Source organism: Humulus lupulus, chromosome 9 (assembly GCF_963169125.1).
Source record: "Humulus lupulus chromosome 9, drHumLupu1.1, whole genome shotgun sequence".
NCBI lineage: Eukaryota > Viridiplantae > Streptophyta > Magnoliopsida > Rosales > Cannabaceae > Humulus > Humulus lupulus.
Genome location: NC_084801.1, coordinates 59247017 through 59273159, shown reverse-complemented (window position 1 = coordinate 59273159; position 26143 = coordinate 59247017).

Genomic DNA, 26143 nt, shown 5'->3' with positions numbered 1-26143 from the left:
AAATATATAATGATTAAAGTACCTAAGAGGTCATTACCTCGATTTCACAATATAATTAATTAAAGCAAACACTCTTAGCTAATTCTACTCAACTAACAACCAAAAGGGAAACACCAAAGAATTAATTTAATAAAATCATTAAGCACAGGGGAGATTGGTTAGTCTAAGAAATAAATCCATAAAAACACAATCTATTTAACCTAGGGCATATTCATCATCATAATTAAAATCATCTTCGAGATTAATTTCAATTACAATTTATCGCTCAAAACCTAGAATTCTAAACTATTAGGTGAATAAAAATTCCTAGACGATAATAAATTAATGAAAAACCCTATTTAGGAGCTCTACTAAATAACATCTAAATAATAATCATAGAATTTAAGCATAGATGAATATGAATAATTTGACATACGAGAATAAAATAACAATAAAAATTATTAAGAAACAGAAATCATATTTAGGCCTTTGAAATCACGCTTAACCTAAGAAAAACATAGCAAGACATGAATAAATAATAAGCACAAGAATTCATAGAGAAAAGTAAAGAAAGGGATGAAGAAAAATAAAATTGAAGAACAAAATCTCTCTCCAATATTCTCTAAAAATAATGCTAAGTTTTTTTATATGAAAAAGTGTAACTGAAAATAGAGATTACAACCTCTATTTATTATTTTTCACTAATTTTTGAAATTACTACAAAAATAAAAATCTAAATTAGAAATTCAAATAATAATTAACAACTAATAATAATAATTTTGTATTTTTATATTAGGTGATGAAGAAGGATGAGACTCTGAGGATGTGTATTGACTTCAGGGAACTGAATAAGTTAACCATCAAGAACATGTACCCCTTACTAAGGATCGATGACCTGTTCGATCAACTACAGGGAAAGACGGTGTTCTTGAAGACTGATCTTCGATCTGGCTATCACCAGCTGATGATCAAGGGCGAGGATATACTGAAGACGACCTTCTGAATGAGGTATGGGCATTATGAGTTTCTGGTCATGCTGTTTGGTTTAACCAATGCCCAGCAGCATTCATGGATTTGATGAAAATGGTGTTGAAGGACATCCTAGACCGGTTTGTGATTGTCTTCATCGATGATATTTTAGTTTACTTCGGTTCAGAGGCAGAGCATGAACAGCATCTCTGATAGGTCTTTCAGAGATTGAGGGAGCTTCGGTTGTATGCAAAATTTAAGAAGTGTGAATTTTGTCTACCATAGGTAACATTTCTTGGACATATTGTTGGTCAAGATGGAATTAACATGGATTCAGCTAAGGTGGAGGCAGTGAGATATTGGCCGAGGCCAATGAACGCCTCATAGGTTAGGAGCTTCCTTGGATTAGCAGGATATTATAGATGGTTCGTGAAAGGGTTGTTGAAGATTGCTGCACCAATGAAAAATTTGACACAGAATAATTTGAAGTTCGCCTAGTCAGATAAGTGTGATAATAGCTTCTAGGAATTGAAGCGACGGCTGATTACTACTCCGGTATTGAGCCTTCCTTCTGAGGGAGGGAAGTTTATAGTATACTGTGATGCATCGAGGTTGGGTTTGGGATGCGTGTTGATGCAGAAAGAGAAGGTTATTGCTTATGCATCATGGCAACTGAAGGAGTATGAGTAGCGATATCCTACCCATGATCTAGAGTTGGCAGCGGTGGTATTCACACTAAAGGTTTGGCGACACTATCTATATGAGGAGAAGTGCGAGATATACATCGATTATAAGAGTTTGACGTACTTCTTCACACAGAAGGATTTAAATACGAGGCAGAGTCGTTGGCTAGAGCTGGTAAAGGACTATGATTGTGACATCCTTTACCACCCAGGGAAAGCCAACATAGTGGCAGATGCGTTTATGAGTAATAGATATGCACGTGGGCCCTTTATAGCTTATAAGGGCATATTTGTAATTTTGGCTAGTTGAGGGCATAAATGTTATTATTTGTGATAAACTGTTGAGACCACATTATTATGTAGATATATTTGCAGCATATGGCTCGAGACGGTCCTAGTGAGCAGATTAGTGAAACAGTCACAACGTGGTTTAATACCCGGCTCGGGGGAGCCTAGGGGTATTTTTCTAAATTTAGAGAATATTTTGGGAACTATTAGATGTTGAATAAATGTTTGTTAATTAATTAGACATCATGGGGTTGATTGGTTGATATTAGGAACATTTGAGGAATTAGCAGGAACTGGGGAAAATGACTATCTTACCCTTTAAGTACCCTTGGAAGATTAGTAAGCTTAGAGGGGCATGGGGGTCATTTGCTTAAGCTGGGGATAAGCTCAATAAGTCCTAGGAAGTAACCAGAAATTTAAGGGAAAAGCTTCTCAAACTCTCCTCTTTCTCTCCCACGTACTCTCTCTATTGCTCTCCCTTGTGAAGCTAAGTGAAGCTTGATGATTAAGGATGTGACATGCTGGGTGTTTTGTTGAGTTTTAGCTGAGAAACTTTGGGAATTAAACTCTGGAATCGAGGGCTTGAAACTAAGGCGAAAAGCATAGGGAAATTTGGGTGATGAAGCTAGGAATACTCAGAGAAACTATGAGGAAGTAGGATGTTTATTTAGTTAAGAAATTCAGACCAGAATCTTTAATTATGTTGAGCTATGTTAAAGGTTAAGCTTGCATGAGGCTTGGAATTATTGCTGGAATTGAACTGGTTTGGGGTTGAGTTTTCTATGTTAAATTGGATGAGTGAACCTCATAAATTCGTGGCTAAGTTTGGCTGTGGTCATGGGATTTTACTGGATTGAATTAGGGAAAAATTGGTTTGGAGAAGTGTGAAGAAAACCCAGAATTTCTAGTTTCGAAGGGGGCGCGTTGTTACCAAGTTCATGGCACCGCAGCGCATGTGCCCATCAGGCCCTGGGCATGCTCTCTGTTTTGGGGCCCGCCGCGAACTTGGGGAGCAAGTCGCGGCCCCCTTCCCCTTGAGGCTTGGGGGTATAGCCTCAGAGTTAGGGTAAGTTGCGACCATTGGCGCCAGGTCGCGGCCCGCCTAGGGATTTTTTCCTTAGGTTTGTTTCTAGGTTTGGTAAGGCTTGAGGGCTCGAACCTAGGCCCCTGGGACAATTTTTACTACCCCATTTTGTAGAAATTTAGGTCCCAGAGGCTAGTTTTTATCTCGTAAGTATTTATTTGGATTGGAAGTTAACAATTACCCATTAGCCACTGTGACTAGGTTTATCGTCAAGGCTCTGGACTAAGGATCGTGCTCGGGACAGTTCTATTATCTCCGCTCGGAATTCAAGGTAAGAAAACTGCACCCTGCGTGGTTGTAAACGGGACTGAGATTCCCAATTATTGGTTGCTTGTAATATGTGTTTGTAAGATTGTTTTGTCATACAAGAATGACCTTCCTAAGAGAGCCAGGGCTAATGGTAAGCATGCTCAGTGCAGCCCGACCTAAGTGAGCCGGGGCTGGCTAGATCGACAGGGGCTCGGCCTAAGGGTGCCAACCTTGATTACTTGAGATTATGTGATTTCCATTGTTTAATTGAATATCCATACTTTGTTTTATGTTTATATGAGATAAGCTTGATTGAATATTCATATTGCTACATGTGATTGTTGTTTTGGTTTTCTTACTGGGCCTTGGCTCACGGGTGCTACGTGGTCAAGGTAAAGGCAAGGGTAAACTGGATCAACCATGACTTCGAGAGCTCTAGGGGCGAGGTGTACATTTTCAGCTGCTCATCCACCACGACCGAGGGAAAGTACAGGAACAGAAGCCTAAAACTTGTATTTTTCCATTAGAGTGGCCACTGATTGTATATAACTTTTGAGAGTTTGTAAATTAACACTTAAACTCTGTTTTTGGGATACCATGTACTAAACATTCATTTTAATGAAAAATTAAACGTTTATGATCAAAATATTTTAACCCTAATCCAATTGTTGACCATAGGAGCACATTTTTTTAATAAAATGACTTGATTACCAAGTCCTGCAATATTTTAACAACACAGTGTAACAATCTTGGTTATCCAGGGCATTACACATTTACAATGCAACATATGTCAATATATAGAGCACTCAACATGCCTCATCAATAATCATGTATGTCACTTACTGGGTGCAGTTTTCTTACCTCAGACTTGAGCGTAAAATAAATAAAGAACGACCCTTGAGAACGATCTTGTCCTTAGGCCCTTAGCAGTCACCTAATCATAACCAAATATGAAATTCCATCAATAAAATGAGCAATAAAATGTTTATGGACTAAAACCCAGCCCGGGACCTCGAATCCTACTAAACTGGGTAGTATAATCGATTTCGAGCCCTTAGGTTTGAGTTCCCACACTCAAAACCTCCCTAAGGGCAACTTTCCCCTTAAGAATCGCGGTTCCACACCCCTGAGCCGTGACCCGCCTCCAAACAGAGGCCCCTGCCCCATTTTTCTTGCACCTCGCGCCGCGACCCGCCTTCCAGGCACCGCGGCCCTAATGCCCACCAGCCTCTCTTCTCCTCTTCGTTAAGCTTATGTCGTGGCCCAACCTGAACCCCAGCTAAAACCGTCATTTTTCCCATTTAAAAAACTTCTAAAATCCTACCCAATCATATTGAAATTCGAAAAACAAAGTTCCCAAACATCCCAATGGCCCAAAACCATCAAAACTTGAGCCTCAAACAACTCAAAAACTCATCAACACATAAAATCCAATCAAATCTTAGAAACTCGAAAACTCAAAACTTAAAGCTTGGAGTACCTATGATTAAGTCATTTCTCACTAAATCCTTCGGTTAATAAGATTCTAATATTTACTAGAATTGTTATGACTCAATCCTTAGTTGAATCTGAGTCCTAAAACTCAAGTTTCCTTGGAAAATGTAGCGAACATTAAAAAGGGATAACAAGAGAAAGAGAGAAAGTGCTTTGAACGTATTTTCTTTCTGACAGGTTACTTCGAGCTTGAGTAACCTCAAGTAATTCCCAATGTTCGGGGTCCAAAAAATGCATCGAGGGTAAAATAGTCAAAATTCTCAGAATTTCCTCCTGATCATGTATGCAAATATTACAAAAAATGCCCTTCTTATAAGAAGTGGGCCCACATGCATGCAAATATAATCATGTAATAATATAACTCACATAATCATGCGTATAATCACATAATCATATATTAAGTCAATTATGGCCCACTTGGCCCCCTAATCCAGGCACTAAGTCACATTTGGGAATTTGGGACACTACAATCAGGCCGTAATCACAGAGTCCAGTCCTTTACCCTTTATCCTTCAGTAACACTCCCATCAGAGTGACAATCTTATTTCATAAGCCCTTATCTCCATTTCATTATTCCATTAGCTTTTCCTTGCGCAACAACTCCCGCTAAAATCCTTGGGTCTCCTCACCTCATCAGCGGTGATATCATACATTTCTTTCCTTGACATTGGCAACAGTAACATTCAAAAGTCACCACCCATACTAAGGTAAGGCTAATCTGTAGGCCCCTAGCCTAGTCCTTGGTAAGATCTTAGAAGTCTTATTAAATTGGGAGTCAAAACTTCTCTTTCTTTCCCAAAATATCTTATCCTTTCCTTGTCTACATTATTCATAGAAATACTAAGTCTCCTGTCCTAGAACTTCGTGTTCCCATACTTGAAATTTGCGAACTCTTATGTCCTTTCAGATAGGCAGACACTTTTGTCCTAACAATCCTAATAAATTCCTTGGTTTCTCCGAACCAATACCAAACCACAATAGTCTCTGCCTTTCATTTCATTACTTAGAACAAGTACCTCTAGCTCTCTACCTTACTATATCTTATGCAGAGTCACCCTAGCCATTGACTGGCATTCGCCACGGTGACTATTCAATCAAGGGATCGTACTTATCTCAATAGCCCAAACACTTGCCCATTCGATGCATAACTCTTCAAAATCTGAGTCACTTCTTCAGATTTCCAGTCTATCTGAAGGTAACCATTAATTCTAGGTTTCAATCTTGTACTCTTTATCTTCAACATCCTTTCCAAAACTTGGGAAATAAAGGTGTTGGGGTTTTATGCCCTAATTAAAACCCAATTTCTTTGTAATCTCATTTATTATCAATAAAATAATAGAAATCATTTTTTTGCCTTGGTTAAATACTTTGCTCACACATTTTATTTTCATGATTATTTATTTAATATAAACTTCTATTAAATCATGAGCATATAGCTAATCATATTTATAGTGACGTAATCACAGTGGAATATAAATAAGATTATATGTTCAAAATAAGTTAGTCCTAAGATTAGTGAGTGCACATGATTTACACTGACTTACCAATCTACGATATGATCTACTTACACATCGCAGTGTTATGTTCTTTCTAGAACATTAGCAAAGTAGATAAGATTGGATGTATTTGTTACATCAGACCGTATCGATATTGACAGTTGATAGGATAAGTGACCATACCCTTATTATCTATTCTAGTCATATCATATTTTTCACCATAGGTCAATTCAATCTCAATTATGAGTGGTTAGTATTCTAACTAATTATATTATTTGAGTTCATTTAATTGTTCGTTACCAGATTACCCTATGGACTAGCCCATTCTTACATCTTGGGAACTCGATAGTATAATTAAGTGGGAGTGTTAATCATAGATATGAACATCTATAGCTTCTGATGAAGAATTGAAATGATAGTTTCCTTTTAGTTTGGTTCAAGGTACTAAATGATAGAGATCTCATTTCAGTAATTAATATTAGTTTACTGAAATATCATTTACAAGGAACTAAGTGTTTTAAGAATAAAATAAACTGAGGGGTAAAACGGTATTTTAGTCCCATCTCATTGTAGACCGTCTATAGAGGATTGAGTGACAATTATGGGCTGTAACAATGGATAATTAATAATGTATCTATATTTGTTATAGAGCGTTCTATGAATTCAAGAGTGCAATACCGAGTCTTTAGTGGAGTCAAGATGAATTAATAAGTTAGTAAATTTATTTGTTAGATTTATGATAACTTATTGGAGCTTGATTTCATAGGCCCATGGTCCCCACTGTACCTTGGAAAAAATCATCTAGATAGTCTCAATTAATTGATTTAATTATCAATGAGAATTATCAAAGTTGACTAGGTCAATTTTGGATAGTTTCACAAAGTTATGTAATTTAGAGAATAAAAGAGAAATTAGGACAAATTTACTAATGAAGATACATTGGTATCTAAATTAATAAATATGTTTAAATCAAGGTTCAAATTATAAATAATTAATTTGATAAAGGTTTTGAATATTTATTTAATTAATTAATCAATAGAAAATAATACATGCCTTGATTTTAAGTCTAACATGCTTATAATTAAATGGGAAATTTTACCGGCCAAAAACCCATGATAATTTCGATCTAGGGCTGATATTATCTATTATTTTATTTATTTTTTGATTAAATTAAATGACCTAATTAAGTCTATAAAAGGAATGCTAAGAGAGAGTCGAAATGAGATTTTTTGAGACACAAGTTTTAAGAAGATAAGAAGATCTAGTAGATTTTAGATTCTATCTACAAACATACATCCTTTTCTAAGCCTCATTGTTCTTTTCTCTTCTTCCCTCTGTATCTATCTCATGTGTTGAGAATTGCCCACCCTAGTCTAGGTGCATCTAAGGATACTTTGGAAGGCTGTGAAGAAAATTAAAGAACTATTCACTTTCTTGGCAATACTATGCCACAGAAAGGATACAAGGGTTAGAGAAATTGAAGGAAGAAGTCTATCATTCTGCTGCGTACAATGTAAGTGTTCTTATCATTATTTCTGTTTAAATTCAATTTTAGAAACATGTTTTCGATTTTCTAATATTAATATGTTTAACATAAGATTTACATGAAAATAAATAAGATCCTGTATAAGTTTTCCTAATAAGTGACCTCGGAGCCTTTGGTAATCTTCATTTTCATGCATGAACATGGTAAAAATTGAATTATTTGATCTGTTGAATAATTGGATGGATTTCATTTTTTTTTATGAATCATATTGATTCTTATGTGATTGTTAGAAATTTAAGGTTATTTTGTTGTGTTTCTATGTCATTAATTTTTATATATGCTTTATTTTTGGTAAAACATGGTAAAAATTATTTAGAAAACGTTTTTGGATTGAAAAATTACACAAAATTTTATTAAAAATATATATATTTTTTAGGTTCTGCCACAACCACTTTTTCACGGGCTGCAGCCTACGAATAATTTTTCTTAAAATTTTGGGTTCAGGCTGCGGCCATTTTTTCACAGGTCGCGGCCTGCGAAGGTTTTTTTTCTTAAATTTTGAGGCTCTGGCCACGACCATTTTTTTACTAGTCACGGCCTGCGATGAATTTTTTTCTTAAAATTCGAATTTTGAATGTATTTTTAATGGGTTAATACAAAAATATATGATATTTTCTATTATTTAAAAGTATCTTTTTTGAAATATGATATTTTTGTTATTTGATCTTTTAAACAATAGATATTTGCTACAAAGTTTCAAATTCAAATTTAAAAATAAGTTAACTAATTAATTTTTAATATTTTTATATATTACAATATTTGTTGTACCATGATTTTAACACGAGTCCATGCACTCAGCTCTAGTACAGCTGGCAGATAAATATACGGAGAAATAGCCGAGAATGATATCTTCTTTTATCCACATGGACAACTCGAGATTCATAGTGGTCATACATGGTGTAAGACGTCCCGAGTTTATCCCATACTAAGGATGCAATGGCTGTGAAGCGCGAGCTCATAATTTTAATAGTTGTCAAAGCACGAGCTTGGAGGAGAGATCCAGCTCCCGGTAATTCTAACATATTGCATACCCACAGTTCCTCAAAGACTTGGGATCCCTTTATACGTTTTTTTATGACCAGGCTATCATATTAATTATCCGAGATAACTAGAACCTTTTTATTGTATTGTCAATTATATCACAATATAAATGGGAATTGTTTGTATTAAATGTAATTATCATGTAAATGCGTGATTCAGTCACGCGGTTACTCAAACCTGTCCATGGAATTCCCTTATAAATACTGGGAATGTTGGATAGGAAAAGGGGGACCATTATTATGTAATACCAAAACTCTACCAAAATAGAGAGAGAAACAACAATAATATTGACTCATCGACTAGGTGGATTTTAACCATTGAACCACGTAAAAGTTCTGTGTTCTTGAGTGAATTCGTATTATTATTCATTACGGTTTACTATTAAGCACTAATCTGCCTTATTATTTCTTAATACACTGTTGGGGAAAACTGCGTCAACAGTTTGGTGCTTTCATTGAGAGCAAATTAGTGCTTCATCAAAATCCCTGTCGATTCTCATCATGGTGCTTCAATGCAGGATAATGAGATAGAACAGTCTGGTGAGCAAGAGGACTATCATACTGCTGTTCCGGATGAACATAGCCCTGAGATTTAGCAGTGTCTGGGAAAACAACTGGCGAGTCATGGTGACATTGGGAGTTCGGCGTTATTGCCACCGAATCCAAATCCCGACTACCTACCTATAGTTGAATTGGAAAACATGCAATTGAGAAGCCATCTCGTTGAGGAAAACAGGCAGATTGAGGAGGTTTTGGCTCGGTTATCCTCTCCTACAACCGACGTTAATGTTGGAAAGGGACAAAGTGGGGCTCATAAGTCCCACGGGAGTAATCGATCCAAAACAAGTCGATCAGTCAGAACTGCCACCCCAAGTTCTATACATATAGGGAGAGATCGCAAGAATGCTCAACCTAGTGGCCCTCATAGGGGTCATCATGATGTCAGTTGGTCGGTTAGAACCACAACCCCAAGTTCGGTGCCTCCTTCACAAGTCCCTAGAAATGCCCATGGCAATCCATGAGGAGGGGCTGGGACAGGCACACAAAGAGAAAATGTTCCAAAAAACCCTCCTACGTCGCGATCAGATTGTCAGGTGTAGAGAGCTAGAGACAATGGAGTAGAACATAGGGGACTAATTTAGTCCATCCTAATGGAACAATGATTCCCTCACCAATAAGGCATCCCCCGTCACCCATAAGACATCCGAAGCCACCTTGTCCTACACTTACATCCCAGCTTATGGAGACAGTAGGAGAAATCCTCCCCCATCAGCCAATACTTACATCCCTCAGACACATGTTGAAAATCTAGATCCTCGACCCCAACCGTTAGCAGTAAGCTTCGCAAATGGGAGTTATTGGACCAAAAGTCATTGTAGTGGTAGGTCCGGGGGCATCCAAAGAAATCAGTTGAGTTCAGCACAGAGCCCTCGGTACAATCCACAACCCAATTTGCGCGATCGTTTGAATTCACAGAGGAGGAATCCAGCTCAAAATGAAGATGTTAGTTAAACTCGACAAGAGGGAGGTCCGTCAATAGTACGCGATAATGGGAATAGTGCCCCACAAAACCAAGCTCGAGCTTGGAGGGACAACAACCCATCAAACGCATACGATAGGATGGGAGCTGTTGAACAACCCCTAGGTAACCTAGGGCCAGAGACCATACCCTCGAGAGACTAGCTCTGATGGAAGAGAAAATGAAGAGCCTTTTATCTGGAAAAGACAAAGAAGATTACGACTTAGAGGATGAGCTTGAGCCTTTTGCTCCGAATATTGCGGCGGCCACATATCCAGTAGGCTTCAGAATGCCACACTTGTAAAAATTTGATGGAGATGGAGATTCGTCCGACCACCTCGGAATGTTTAACACCATGATGATGGCCCACAATGTCAGGCTTGATCTAAGGTGTATTTTATTCCCTGGAACTCTGGTTGGGCTAGCCAGGCAGTGGTTTAAGCAATATATGAGGCATTCCATAAGCTCGTTGAAGAAGTTTTCTTCTGATTTCAAAAAAGAATTTCGAGATTCACAGGCAGCTCGGGTTGATACCGATTCACTGGCCAACGTGAAGCAGCAACCCAGTGAGACGTTGAAGGCATATCTAAGTAGCTTTGCCAATGTCACTGTACGGGCTAGGGATGCTGATGACAACTCTAAGCTAATGGCTCCGAGGACAAGAATTATTGTCGGGGGCGATCTGTGGCAAGAACTCCAAAGAAAAGGAGTTAATAGTGTGGATGAATTCTTGGCTTGAGCTCAAGAGTGGATTAATCTAGAGGAGGCGCGATCTTCCTTGGCGGGAACCAGCCAGACCCCCGTCCAGCCCGTTGGAGCGGTAACGGACGGTGAAGCTAAGGCTCAAACCGTTACCCAGAATAACCAAGGGGGAAATAACAAAAGGAAGGGAAATGAGGAGAGCGACCAGAGTGGGACGAAGAAAAATAAGTCTGTGGAGAAATTCAAACCTGTTTACACTACTTATACCGACCTAACGGACACTAGGTAGTGCATCTTCTTGGCAAATTTTACTCGCCTTCCATTGAAGAAACCAGAGCCATTGAAGAACCAGAGGTTGAAGAGAGATTCTTCAAAGTTCTATCAATTCCATAATGACATCGGGCATAACATTGATGACTGTCGACAACTGAAGGATGAAATTGAAACCCTCATTACAGCAGGACCATTGGCCAGTATGCCTAAAATTGGGTGGTCCTTAATTAGCCCGTTGGATCAAACCCTACATCTGTCCCCGAAGCTCCAGTAAGTCAAACTGGAGTTCAAGAAAATCAGTTCGACCCTCCACCGATAGTAGGGGGAGATATAACTACCATTTCGAGAGGACCTCATTTATCAGGCACAAGCAGCAGGGCCCAAAAGAGGTACATTAACGAATTGAAGTCCCATAACAGAGTGGACTTCATACCGGAGCAGCAGTTATCGAAATAGCAACGGTTGGAAAAGCAACCAATCATTTTCATAGAAGAGGATGCTAGCCACGTCCAATTCCACATAACGATCCCTTGGTCATAACCGTTCAGCTCGCCAACCAGAGTGTTCGGACAACACTAGTAGACAACGGAAGTTCTGTAAGTCTACTTTTCAGGTCCACCTTGGAAAAATTGGGGTTGTCTGTAACAGATTTGATGGCGACCTCAATGACTCTGTATGAGTTTTCTGGTGAAGGTTCGGTAGCCGTCGGGATGATCGGATGTGTAGTGACATTGGGAGAATGCTCGTGAACTATTTCCAAGTAACTTGAGTTTGTGGTAATCGATTGTCTAGCTACATACAATGCGATTTTGGGTCGACGTGCGTTGATGGTGTTTGAAGCCATAACCTCTATCCGCCACCTAGCAATAAAATTCCCCTCAGATGCAGGAATATGCACCATCAGAGGTGATCAAATCGCCGCCATAGAATGTTATAGCATTTCTATGAAGGTAAATTCACAACCCGGGCAGCAAGTTGTGGTAATAAATGACGGAGGTGAGGAGTCCCAGGAAGTATAAGTTACTTGTGGGACGGAAAGACCTCAACAAAAAGAGGATAGTAACGTCTCCCAACGTGATGACAATGATCCACGGATGGGTGAAGACAGGTCAGAACTCCAAGCCATAGAGGAGCTCGAGGAAGTAAACATTGACCCTAAAGAAGCTTCAAGAGTTGAAAGGGTTGGAAATAATCTTGATGGTAAAAGAAAGACGGTGCTGGTCCATTTTTTACAAGAGGATCTAGACATTTTTTGGCTAGTCGCATGAAGATATGGTGGGAAGTCTGAGTGTAATCATGGACACCTTAAATTTGGACAAGAGCGTGCCTGCGAAATCCCAAAACCAAGACGCTTGGGAACAGTTCGAGTTGAAGCTCTTGAGGAAGAAGTAGCTCAGCTATTAAAGTGCGGGTTTATCCGTGAGGCAAAATACCCGATCTGGGTCACCAATCCCGTGCTGGTCCCAAAGCCAAATGGGAAATGGAGGACCTGTATCGACTTCTCTAATTTGAATAAAGCATGTCCCAAGGACTGTTTCCCACTGCCAAGGATTGATCAGTTGGTAGATGCCACGGCAGGTCACGAGCTCATGTCCTTCATGCATGCGTATTCTGGATATAACCAGATTGTGATGAATCCTGCAGACCTGGAACATACTAGCTTCATGACCCCAAATAATGTATATTGTTATAAAGTTATGCCCTTTGGGCTGAAGAATGCTGGAGCAACATATCAATGCTTGGCCAACAAGATGTTCGCTAATCAGATCGGGAGAAATATGGAAGTGTATGTCAAAAATATGCTTATCAAATCAAAGACTGCCGATAACCATATAGTCGATCTAGAAGAAAGTTTTGGAATCTTAAGGAGGTATGACATGAAGCTGAATCCTCAGAAGTGCACTTTCGGAGTGGCATCTGGAAAAATTTATGGGTTTCATAGTCAACACGAGGGGGATAAAGGTAAATCCTGAGAAAATCATATCGTTGTTAGAAATGCCCTCGCCCAGGTCGCGTAAAAAAGTTCAAAGCCTAACTGGAAGGGTAGCAGCTTTGAATCGTTTCATTTCGAAATCTTCTGTCAAGTGCCTGCCATTCTACAACTTGCTTAGAGGAAACAAAAAATTTGAGTGGACTGGAGAGTGCGAAGAGGCGTTCCTCAACCTAAAAATGCACCTGGCCAAGCCCCAAGCGTTATCTAAGCCTATAGCTGGAGAACCTCTATTCCCTTATCTGGCCATGACAGAAAATGCAGTCAGTGCCGTGTTAGTTCAAGAAGAAGACCATGCTCAAAAACCAATAAATTATATAAGCAAGAGACTTCTCGAAGCTGAATCACGATATCCACAGATAGAGAAACTGGCATTCTATCTGATATTGGCTTCCAGGAAGCTCCGGCCATATTTCCAGTCCCATTCAATCAATGTCATGACTGACCAACCCTTAAGGCAGGTTTTGCAAAAACTTGAAACGTCAGGACATCTGTTAAATTGGGCTATCGAACTTATCCTATTTGAGATATTGTACGTACCACGGACCTCGATCAAAAGTCAGGCCCTTTATGATTTTATGGCTTAATGCACCGGGTTTCAGGAGGAGCTCTTGAAGGAGCTGGCGCATGAGTTATGGAAAATATTCGTTGATGGATCATCAAACGAGAATGGGTCGGAAGCCGGGAGCATTTTAATCTCGCTAGAAGGGCGTCGATTTCATACAACTCAAAGTTTGAGATTCGAAGCATCCAACAATGAAGCTGAGAATGGCAAGGGAGCTCAAGGAAAAAGTCGTCCAATGCTATAGTAATTCTCAGCTCGTGATCAATCAGGTACTGGGAGAATATCAAGATCGAGGTACCAAGATGGAAGCCTATCTAGCTAAGGTGAAGGGAGAACTATTTGAATTTGAGTACAATTCTATTGAATAGATACCTCGCGAGAAAAATTCAAATGTTGATGCATTGGCATGACTTGCCACCACAAAAGAACCTGAGACATTGAATGTAGTTCCAGTGGAGTTCTTAGAGAGTCTGAGTGTAACAGAAATGATAGAAGTGGAAATGATTGACACAAGACCGACCTGGATGACTCCCTTAATGGAATACCTCACAACAGGAAAGCTACTTGACAACAGAAAAGACGCAAGAAAAATACTTTATCAAGCTCTGCGGTACATAATAGTTGATGGAAACTTGTATCAACGTGGTCATTCATTATCTCTTCTACGATGCGTTCTAGCAGAAGAAGCCAAAACCATTCTACAAAAAATACACGAAGTCTTTTGTGGAGATCATGCTGGGGGGCAAAACCTAGCACTAAAAATATTGAGGCAGGGTTATTTTTGCACACTTTGACGAAAGACTCAATTTTGTATGTCCAGAAGTGCGACAAATGCCAGCGTTTCGCTACGATTGCCCGAGCTGCTCCGATCGAGCTAACGATGATGTCATCCCCATGGCCATTTGCAGAATGGGGAATCGACGTAATAGGTTCCCTACCAATGGGAAAGGGAGTAGTTCGTTTCATGGTGGTGGCGATTAACTATTTCATGAAGTGGTTGGAAGCCAAACCTTTGGCAAGCATCACTTTAAAAAGAGTCCTAGACTTCGTGGTGAAGAGTATTATATGTCGGTTTAGACTTCCTAAAAATTTCGTGTTAGACAATGGGCCACAATTCGACATCGATCTCTTCACTGTGAAAAATATGGCATCACTAAAAGTTTCTCCTCAGTAGCATATCCGTAGGCCAATGGGCAGGTCGAGGCAGTGAACAAAACCCTTAAGGTGAGCCTGAAGAAAAGGTTAGACGAAGCCAAAAGATTATGGCCCGAGTAGCTCCCACAAGTACTTTGGGTCTACCGAACTTCTCACAGAACCTCCACATGATATACTCATTTTTCCTTAACTTTCAGAAGCGAGGTCGTGCTTCCAGTCGAAGCTATGGTATCCACCCACAGGCAAAGGTCATTTAGTCAAGAACATAATGATGAACTGCTTAACGCATCTCTCAATCTAATTGAAGAACAATGAGAAGAGTCACAGTTATAGCTCGCCCATTATCAATAAAAAATTACTCGGTATTTTAATTCTAAAGTTAAGAAGCGTAGACTCGGACTGGGTGACCTGGTTCTCCGAAGAGTCTTTTTAGCAAATAAAGATCCCAAGGATGGTATACTAGGCCCAAAATGGGAGGGAACATATTAGGTCGTTGAGGTTTTGCGTAAAGGAACTTTCAAGATAGCTCGGCTAAATGGGGAAGTAGTCCCGCGGACCTGGAATGCCCTACATTTGAAAAATTATTATGAGTAATACAACCATCACTGTAAGGCTTATTTATAAAAGCCATTTGATTAAATAATAGATGGATTATTAAATAATTTTTTTAGGGTATATTAGTTCGTGTTCTAATATTTGTAGAAGCAACCAAGAAAGTTTATACTTTCTTGTTACTTGGTGGGCACATAACCCGAGATTGGCACAATTAAGCCTGCTTGATAAGATTAAGAAACTTGGAAGCTTGGAAAAATTGATTATTCAACGACTTTTTAAAGCTCGAGTTTTCAATAAACCTAGCACGAACTAAGTTTAAAGTCATCTAAAACCCTGGACGTAACCAGGTCCGAAACATAGAAGCTTGGGAAAATTGAGTATTCAACGGTTTTGTAAAGCTCGAGTGTTCAATAAAACTAGCCCGAACTAAGTTTAAATCATCTAAAACCCTGGACATAACTAGGTAAAAAACTTGGAAATTTGGAAAAAATTGATTATTCAAGGCCCTTTTTTTAAGCTCGAGTTTTCAATGAACCTAAACTGAACTATGTTTAAATCATTAAAAACCCCTGGATATAACCAAGTCTGATGCCTGATTCTTAACAGGTATGATGCAAATAATCAAACAAAAACTTAGATATAACCAAGCTCAATAAAATATATCTAGATCTAAAAATCGATTCCTAAAATCTCGAAAGTACAAGTCTAAGGATTCATAATCATGAGAGATAATAAAGGAAAGATAAGTTGATCAAAAGATAGATATATCTATCAGAATATAGCCAATAAATTACACGAGGGGAAAAATTCTTTAACTGAGCCCAAAGGCAATTGTTTAATATAAATTTTTTTTTGAATAATTACAAAGAAAAACAAATACAAAAGAGATCATTGGGCTCCTTCAGCTCGCCCCAAAGAGGTGACCTCCTAGCCATCTCCCTTCACCGCTCTAGAGGCATCATCCTTCTCCGACGGCTCTTGCAGAAGCCGAAGCTTGAATTTAGCAAGGTACAGGTCCCACAACCCGGGCTCCATAAAAGAGAAGTTCCCGTACTGGTTGAAATCCCAACACTGTTATAGCATCTCCTCCATGGATGATGATGATGCTGCCCTTTCCTCCTTGGCTTTGATCTCGGCCTGGAGTAGTCTTTCTTTAAACTCCCCAATCTCGACATGAGCTTCAGTGGCCTGAACTTGTGAGGGAGATAATGTGGTTTTTGCTGGCTGCTCATTTTTTTTTTGGAGGTGGTGAGAGCAGCCTTGGAAACTTGCTCATTCTTTTGAGCAGCTATTAGGGCAGCTTTGGCAGCCTCCTAACTTTCCTTGGCAGCATTCAAGGCAGCTCTGGCAACGTCCAGGTTGGCCCGAAGCTCATCGATCCTTGTCCAGACGGACTGCAAAATAACAAAAGAAGTTAGAACTCAGCAAAAATATAAAATAAATTTTTTCATCACCAAACTTGAGAAAACTTACAGTGAGATTCATCCCCATAGCAGACTTGAAGGCATTCTCCGGGCTGTGCTCCTCAATAGTCCTCAAGTCCCTCACGCTGGCTTTGTACGCGTGGCCCACCATATGAGACGCCATCTCATATATTATTCCCCGAAAGGCCTCAGAGATCCTCTCCATGTCCTTAGGATCCACTGTTATTCGGACAGTGGGAGCCTTGTCCTGAATGACTTGAGGAGGTGGGAGCATCTCTCGAGAGGGGGGAGGGGGAAATGGCTCGGTACCAACATTCACCGGAGCTGGCTCATGACTTGAGCTCGTGTCCTTGCTCTTTGCCGGGGACTTTATGGTATTCCCTACTATAGGAGTGGTCTTTTTCACCACCCTGAGCCTCTTCACAATAGGGCCTGCACCAGCCTTCCTAGCCTGAAAGGCAGTTCGTAGGTCAAGAGCTCCTGGTTGCTCCATCTCTTTGCGTAAAAAGAATAAAAGGAGTTAGTTCACAAAAATAATTTTTCAAAAAGCATTTATAAAGAAATAAAACAAAGATCCTACCCTCCGGGCTGGGGGAGGAGTCTATTATCACCAGCTCGGGTGTTTTGATCCAGATAGGAACCACCTCCGGCCTCGGAACTAATGGAGGAGAAGGGGTATCTACAGTTAATACCTCTTGGATCCTAAGGGGTTCAGGATCTTCTCGGGCTGGACACATCTACATATTGTCCGAACCCAGGGGCAAATGCACCTTAGAGAAGAGAAGGTCATGACCTACAGTTTGTCTAGTATTCTTCAAAAATAGTGGATCTAAAATTTAGGGTGTTGTCAACTACGATTGTGCCCCTAGGGTAACTATTGTCATGGCGTACCACTAGGTGGTCTACGCACTAGAGCAGGGTTTTATTTAGATCCGATTTGGAAGGATGACGGTGGACGAGCTAATTCGGATTATAACGAACTAACCTAAAATCGGCAACATCCCTATCTAATTCCCTAAAGGGGTATGGCCTTGGCCGAAGGGGTCGGCTGCTGCCCCTGATGCAACTCGATCTGGATCGGGTTCTTGGACAGCCTTGGGAGCCCATATTTTTCACACAAGAGAGGCCCCTCGGCCTCTTCCTCCTCGCTATCATCACCGACTGGTAAAGCCTTGAGAGGAGCGGGAAGCTCGGGGATGGTGGGGAGCGAATCCCGGGTCCTCAGAGCTAATGTTTGCCCCTCTTCGATCCGCTTGCATGCCAACATGGTGGCATTGCTCATGACCTGGAGATAGACCGTTTCGCCAGGGGGAGATCTGGAAAAAATTTCGTACTGACCCCCAAGGGTCACAAACTTTTCCATCCTCGCAAATATGGCCACGCGAGAGACAAATTCAATCAAGATATGTATAAAAAAAATATCTTAAAAGGAACAAAAATTCACGAGCTGAATTTACAAAAATAAAATACTTACAAGGTCAGTTGAAGTAATGGTGTTCGCAATTTCTAAAGCCTTTCGACATAAAGAATAAACCTTTATAATTGTTTGGATGGTTGGGGAGCTCAATGAACGAGGCAGAGTTAGGGAATCACGTGAGGTAGTAGAATCCATCATCGCGTCCCCTCTGGTCGGGGCTTACCTTGAGGCAGAAGAAGTACAATATGTCTGCCGGGGTGGGGACCTCCCACTCGTGTTTCAGGAACGAGTACTTCAGCCCTGCCAAAAGTCTACGAATTTGGGGGGAGCTGGAATGGAGCCAACTTCATGTAATTCAAGAAATCTGCGAAGTACTGGTCCAGGGGAAGGAAGGCCCCAGCCTTCAGGTGCTCATCACTCCAACCCGCATAGTCATCTTGGAGAGGGGAACAACTCCTTTCCCCTTCAAACGCAGGTCGGGCGAGGAGAATTCAAGATCCGACATCTATGTTCTGGCTCAACGTAATTTTATTCACTCTTCCCTGGGTCGTGATCTTGGAGATGATTCGCTCAACCTCAAAGTACGCATTGGGATCAACCACGAGCTCCTTCTCCACCACCAGACCAAAGTGGGGGATGGGAGATTCATGGGTGACCTGCTTCCCCTTGTTCTTCTGTTGGGAGGATGAGCTCGAGGCGTTCTTCTTTGGAACGTTTTTGTTTTGAGGAGCCATCAGATCGCTTAATGACAAAACGACCCAATTAGAAGGCTACCTAAGATGATCTAAAACTATGACGTGATAGTTAGGAGAACGAAACATGTTATTTTGGTTCTGCGGGCTAAAGTTAGTGCAATGACCCAAAAATTACTAAAAAGGCTTAAGGGCCTTGATTAGTGTGCCAGGAGGGCATAATTGGTTTATGTGTGATTTAAATAATTAAATGCATGATTATGTGATAAGCATGCTTACATGATTATATGGATATATGAGATGCATGATTATGAGTATTATTATGCATGTAGGACCTGTTTAGATTATTAGGGCATATTCGTAATTTTGGCCCGTTGAGGGCATAAATGTAATTATTTGCGATAAAATTTTGAGACCACATTATTAGGTAGATATATTTGCAGCTTGTGGCTCGAAGCGATCCTAGTGAGCGGATTAGCGAAATAGTCACAGCGGGGGTTTATACCCGGCTCGGGGGAGCTTGGGGGTATTTTTGAGAATCTAGGAAATATATTGGAGATTTATAGACCTTGGGGAAAATAGTTGGTGATTAATTAGATGATGGGAATTAAAGTGTAAATATTAGGAACACTTGAGGAATTAGCGGGAATTGGGAGCAAATGAAAAAATGTCCTTAGAATGTTTAAAGACTAGGTTTATTTGGGAGGGCAAAATGGTCATTTGATGGTTAAAAAGGGGATAAGGGTTATTCCATTTTTTTAGACTTAGTGGAAGTTGTAGAAAATAGTAGAAATTGAAGGAAAGGAAGAAAGAAGAAAAACAGAGACTCCTTGTTCTCCCACACAGTTTCTTGCCCCATCATCTTTTCTTCTGAAATTTGAAGCTGTAAACTTAGAGGAGGATTAGGCTAGAGCTTGGGACTTCGTTCTTGGTGAAGCTAGAAGGATCAGCTGAAGTTAGTGTCTAATTATGGTAAGGTTTCTAGTTTTGTTGGGGATGGCTGGATTTTGTTATGTTTGATCTTTGAATCTGAATTTTGGATGGGAATTCAAGGATTCGAGCTTGGGAACTTGAGGATCTAAAAGCTGGAAGGGCAGAGAGGGAAACCTAGGGTTGGATTCTCCATTAAAGGTAATAATTTTTGGGTTTGATCATTTGAATTTTTGGGTCTTGAGCTTCAAGCTCAATCATGGTTTTATGTGTTTGATGGTGCAAGTGGCCAAGTTTGATGTTGTTGGGCCATGTTGGATGAGATGTAGTGGATGGTAGGCTTAATTTGAAGTGTGGTTGAGGTTTGGAGGGGATTTATCGAGTTTTTGCTAGGGGAAATTCGAAGGAAAAACTCAGAGGGTTGCTGGTGTTGTTTGTAGCGCTAGCATTAGAGCGCTACAACGCTATGCTTGGCTTTCTGGGGGCGTTTGTTTCTTCTTGTAGCGCCCACCTTGTGGCGTTGTAGTGCTACCCTGCCTCCAGAAATGGGTTTTGGGTATTTTTCTTAGGGTTTTTGCTTGGGGGCTCAGGGGTCAATTCCACCACCCCGTTTGGGGTAATTGGGGCTTCCTGAGGGCTCGGGATTGGTCCCGAAGTTTGGTTAAAGAACTGATTGTTAATGAGGGTTCTATTTTATGGTGGTGACTAGGTGTAAGCTGGGGCTCAGAATCAAAGGTAAGAAAACTGCACTCGGTTATGTGGTTATGTTTGGACTAAGAGTTCCCTATGCTTGCATGTGATGTCATACGATGGTATTATGCCATGGGAACATGAGATAAACGACCTAAGAGTGCCGGAATATATATTTGCGCATAGGACACAGCTCGACCACTGGTAGCTAAGGTTAAGTATATAATCATTGAGGTCGGCCAAAGCGAGCCGGAGTCAGTGGGATAAACAGAGGGTGCGGCCTAAGGGTATCTATCTTGGATATTGTGTAATATGTTTACTATTATTAATATGATGATTATGTCATGTTTATTACCTGGATAATTGATTATTGGTTTGCATATTGATAACGTTGATTATGTGAACAATGTGATTTGCTGAGTATCTGATGTATGATTTGTGATTTATCTGACTATTGATTATCGTTTATGCTTTGCATTATGGTTTTCTTGCTGGGCCTTGAGACACGGGTGCTATGTGATGCAAGTAAAGGCAAGGGCAAGGTGGACCAGTCCTGAGTTGGAGAGCTCTGGGGAATAATGTACATAGTCAGCTGATCGGCTGCAACGGCCGAGGGTTAGTACAGGGACATGAGAACCTAAAGTGCCTATTTTTCCATTAGAGTATCTTGTGGTTGTAAATAAACTTTGAAATTTTGTAAACTGTCCTTTAAAAACTATTTTGGGATCCCATGTATTAAACATTTATTTTAATGAGAAATTTCCTATTTATGACTAAAGTATTTAAAACCTAACCTAATTACGACTTTAGGGTCACGTTTTCAACTATATGACTTGATTAGCAAGTCTTGCACCTTTATAATCACATAGTGTAATGACCTTGGTTATCCATGGTGTTATAACTTGATATCAGAGCATCCTAGGATTAAGGGTTCCTGAACACTGGCTGGACATGTACATTAGCTGCTAAAGGCAAGCTCGACTCACGGTTTGGTAATTGTGTATACATGTTTATATGCTTAAATGATTGGAAAGAAATATAAATGTTGATATCTTTTAGGTTATTAGCGATCATGAGATACTGATAGGGCCTGGCCCTTGACTACTATGTGATGAAATTGAGGCATGCTTATTAGCATTGCTGTTGTATGTGAATGAATATTTGAATAAACTATTATATCTTGATTGCTTGTGTTCCAACGGTGGATTATGGAAGGACTATTACCCTGTCTTCATAGTCTGACCGCTGAGTTATTGATTGCAAATTAACATGGATAATTATGCATCCAAGACGATCTATACGACTTAGTGGCACTAGGTCTGAGGAAAGGGATGATGACTAGGGCTAGAACCCTTCGTCAGTCCCTGAGAACTGGCAGCAGGTTATGGCGTATATTCAAGCCCGGCTTCAGAGCCAAGATGAACAAATCCCACTTCTGAGACAGCAGGCTCCGTCAGGTAGTGGTGCCCCTATTTTTCCACCTGCAATGGCACCAGTAATATAGCCAATTAAGGTTGGGAATAGATGGGAGCCGCTGTATGAGCGGTTCAGGAGGCAGCATCCTCCACCTTTTGAAGGGGGGATAGATGCACTGAAATCTGAACAGTGGATGAGTATGATCATCGCTATCTTGGACTTTATGAAGGTAGAGGGTTGTGACAGAGTGGCCTGTGCCACATATATGCTGAGAGAGGATATGCGCATCTGGTGGGAAGTGGCTGCACATACCATAGATGTTACTACCTTGAGTTGGGATGGATTCAAGGATTTGTTCAACCATAAGTATTACAATGTTGCCATCAGGGCAGCAAAGGTTAATGAATTTGTTGGATTGATTCGGGGTAACATGACAGTTACATAATATGCCCTTAAGATTGACAGACTTGTGAAGTTCACACCAGATCTTGTGCCTACTAATGTAGCTAGGCAGGACAAATTTATCAGAGGGCTTAATGATATGATAGCCCCAGATGCGATGATTACAACAGTACTTGGGTGGAAAACTTATGCCCAGGCTGTTGAGAAGGCTCGTACTGCTGAGGAAGTGGAGAAAAAAATCTAGAGGGAGGGTTCTGCAAGGCAGGAGGGTCACAGACTGGTGCCTCCATACTCTGGGCCTGGTAGGGGCGGAGGCCCCAGTTATCTGAAGAGAAGACCCCTGATGCTTCGACCACTCCTGGTCCTGATAGGAGAGGTCGGGGTAATCAGGGTGTAACGCCCCATGTCACTATGGCTACTTTCTGGAATGACGACTGGCACTACAAACCAACACGAGTTTTTCCAGCGTCCTTTGTCCTCACTCGCACACTTCATGGGAAAGCTTCCCAGCAGGTTACCCATCTTGAGATTACTCCAGGTCAAGAATGCTTAAATTTGGAGTTCTCAAGTGATGGGCTACCAAAAAGATGATGCATCTTGTTGATATAGGTACTACCCATCAATCCATTTAAGCCCTCTTCAACTGTGTAGTCCCATACCTACACAGTCTTAAAATCATCACGCTTGACCTTCCCCAGGAGGTGTGGGATTGCACAGCTTTTTTCCCAGTCTTTCCCCTTACGGATCACGGGATTCTGACTGTCACAATCACCCCCCCCCCCTTAGGAGTCCAGCATCCCCGTTGGCCAGACTTTCGGCTGGGTTAAGGCTCTGGTACCATTTGTAATGCCCCATGTCACTATGGCTACTTCTAGGAATGACGACTGGCCCTACAAACCAACACGAGTCTTTCCAACATGCTTTGTCCTCACTCGCACGCATCCTGGGAAAACTTCCAAGGTGGTCACCCTTCTTGAGATTACTCTAGGTCAAGCATGCGGAACTTTGGAGTTCCCAAGTGATGGGCTAAGGAAAAGAAGATGCATCTTGTTTATATAGGTAGTACCAATCAATCCATTTAAGCCTTCTTCAACTATGTAGTCCTATACCTACAAAGTCTTAGAATCATCACACTTGATCTTCCCCAGGCGGTGTGGGATTGCATAGCTTTTTACCAGGTCTTTCCCCTTACGGATCATAGGATTCTGACTATCACCGTATACCATCTGTAATGCCCCACATTACTATGGCTACTTTCTGGAATGAAGACTGGCCCTACAGACCAGCACGAGTCTTTCTAGCGTGCTTCGTCCTCACTGGCATGCTTCCTGGGAAAACTTCCTAAGAGGTCACCCATGATAAGATTGCTTCAGGTCAAGCACACTTAACTTTGGAGTTCTCAAGTGATGGGCCACCGAAAAGAAGATGCATCTTGTTGGCATAGGTAGTACCCATAAATCCATTTAAGCCATCTTCAACTGTGCAGTCCCATACCTACAGAGTCTTAGAATCGTCACACTTGACCTTCCACAGGCGGTGTGGGATTGCACAGCTTTACCTGGTCTTTCCCCTTACAGATCAGGAGATACTGATTGTCACAGTCACCCCCCTTACGGGCCCGACGTCCTCGTCGGCCACATTTCTGGCTGGGTCAAGGCTTTGATACCATTTGTAATGCCCCACGTCACTATGGCTGCCTCCTGGAATGACGACTGGCCCTGCAAACTAACACGAGTCTTTCCAGTGTGCTTTGTCCTCACTCGTACGCTTCCTTGGAAAACTTCCCAGGAGGTCACCCATCTTGAGAACACCAAAGTTAAGTGTGCTTGACCTGGAGTAATCTCAAGATGGAGGAAAAAGCATGCTGGAAAGACTCGTGTTGGTTTGTAGGGTCAGTCGTCATTACAGGAAGCAGCCATAGTGACGTGGGGCGTTACACAAGGTGGCCGTCAAGGAGGCGGTGACACATGAAGGAACTATCTAGAGTGCACGAGGGTAGAAGACGCCATCCGGATGATTGTTGGGCTAAGGCCTGTTATGTGTGCAGGATGGTGTGACAACTCAAGAAGGATTACCCAACAAGGCAGAAAGGGGAAGCAGGGATGGTAGACAGCTTGACTCCAGCTCGAGTGTTCACGCTGACGCAGCCAGAGGCTGAGGCTAGTCCCTCAGTGGTGACAGGTTAACTTTCTAATGTTGGCTCTCCTTTTACAGTATTGATTCACTCTGGTTCTACACATTCATTTGTTTCTAGTAAGGTGATTGATGGACTGTGTAGACCTAGTGAGTACTGCACTGCGAGGTTTGGGACTATATTGCCAACAAGGGAACTTGTAGTACCTAGGAGATGGATTAGAGCGGTGCCAGTGATGGTTGATGGTAGAGAAATTTCAGTAAATTTAATTAAGCTAAATATGGAGGACTTTGACATGAATCTAGGAATCGATTGGCTGGTCAGATATGGGGCTATTATTGATTGTAGGAAGAAGATGGTGACCTTTGAGCTGGAGGGTGAGGATCCCTTCGTGTTTGTGGGTACGGTATGAGGACCCCGCATACCCATGATTTCAGTGCTGAGAGCTAGGGACCTATTACAGGGAGGATGTATAGGTTTCTTGGCTAGTGTGGTAGATACTACCAGAATATTACCTGCAGAGCCGGGAGATACTAGATTGGTTCGTGAATTCATAGATGTTTTTCTTGAGGACATACCAGGGCTGCTGTCGCATAGAGAGATTCAGTTCGTCATTGAGTTGGCAGCGGGGACAGAGACAGTGTTGAGAGCACCGTATAGAATGGCACCGGCAAAATTGAAGGAATTGAAGATATAGCTACTGGAGCTTTTGGATTTGGGGTTCATCAAGCCGAGCTACTTGCCATGGGGTGCTCCGGTTTTTTTTTTATAGAAGAAGGACGAGACTTTGAGGATGTGTATAGACTATAGGGAATTGAACAAGTTGACTATCAAGAATAAGTATCGTCTACCAAGGATTGACGACTTGTTCGATCAGCTACAGGGGAAGACGGTATTCTCAAAGATTGATCTTCGATCTGGTTATCACCAGCAGAGGATCAAGGACGAGGATATACAGAACACAACCTTCCGAATGAGGTATGGGCACTATGAGTTTCTGGTCATGAAATTTGGTTTGACCAATACCCCAGAAGCCTTTATGGACTTAATGAATAGGGTGTTCAAGGACTTCTTGGATCAGTTCGTTATCGTCTTTATCAACGACATTCTAGTGTACTCTAGTTCAGAGGCAGAGCATGAGCAACATCTTCGACAGGTCTTGCAGAGGTTGAGAGAGCATCAATTGTACGCCTTGTTTAAGAAGTGCGTGTTTTGGCCACCAGAAGTGACATTCCTTGGACATATTGTTGGTGCAGACGGGATTAAGGTGGATCCATCTAAGGTGGAGGCATTGAGAGATTGGCCGAGGCCAAGGAAGGCCTCGGAGGTTCGGAGTTTTCTCGGTTTAACGGGTTACTACAGATGATTTGTGGAAGGCTTCTCTAAGATTGCTACATTGATGACAGAATTGACATGGGAGAATGTGAAGTTCGTCTGGTCAGAGAAGTGTG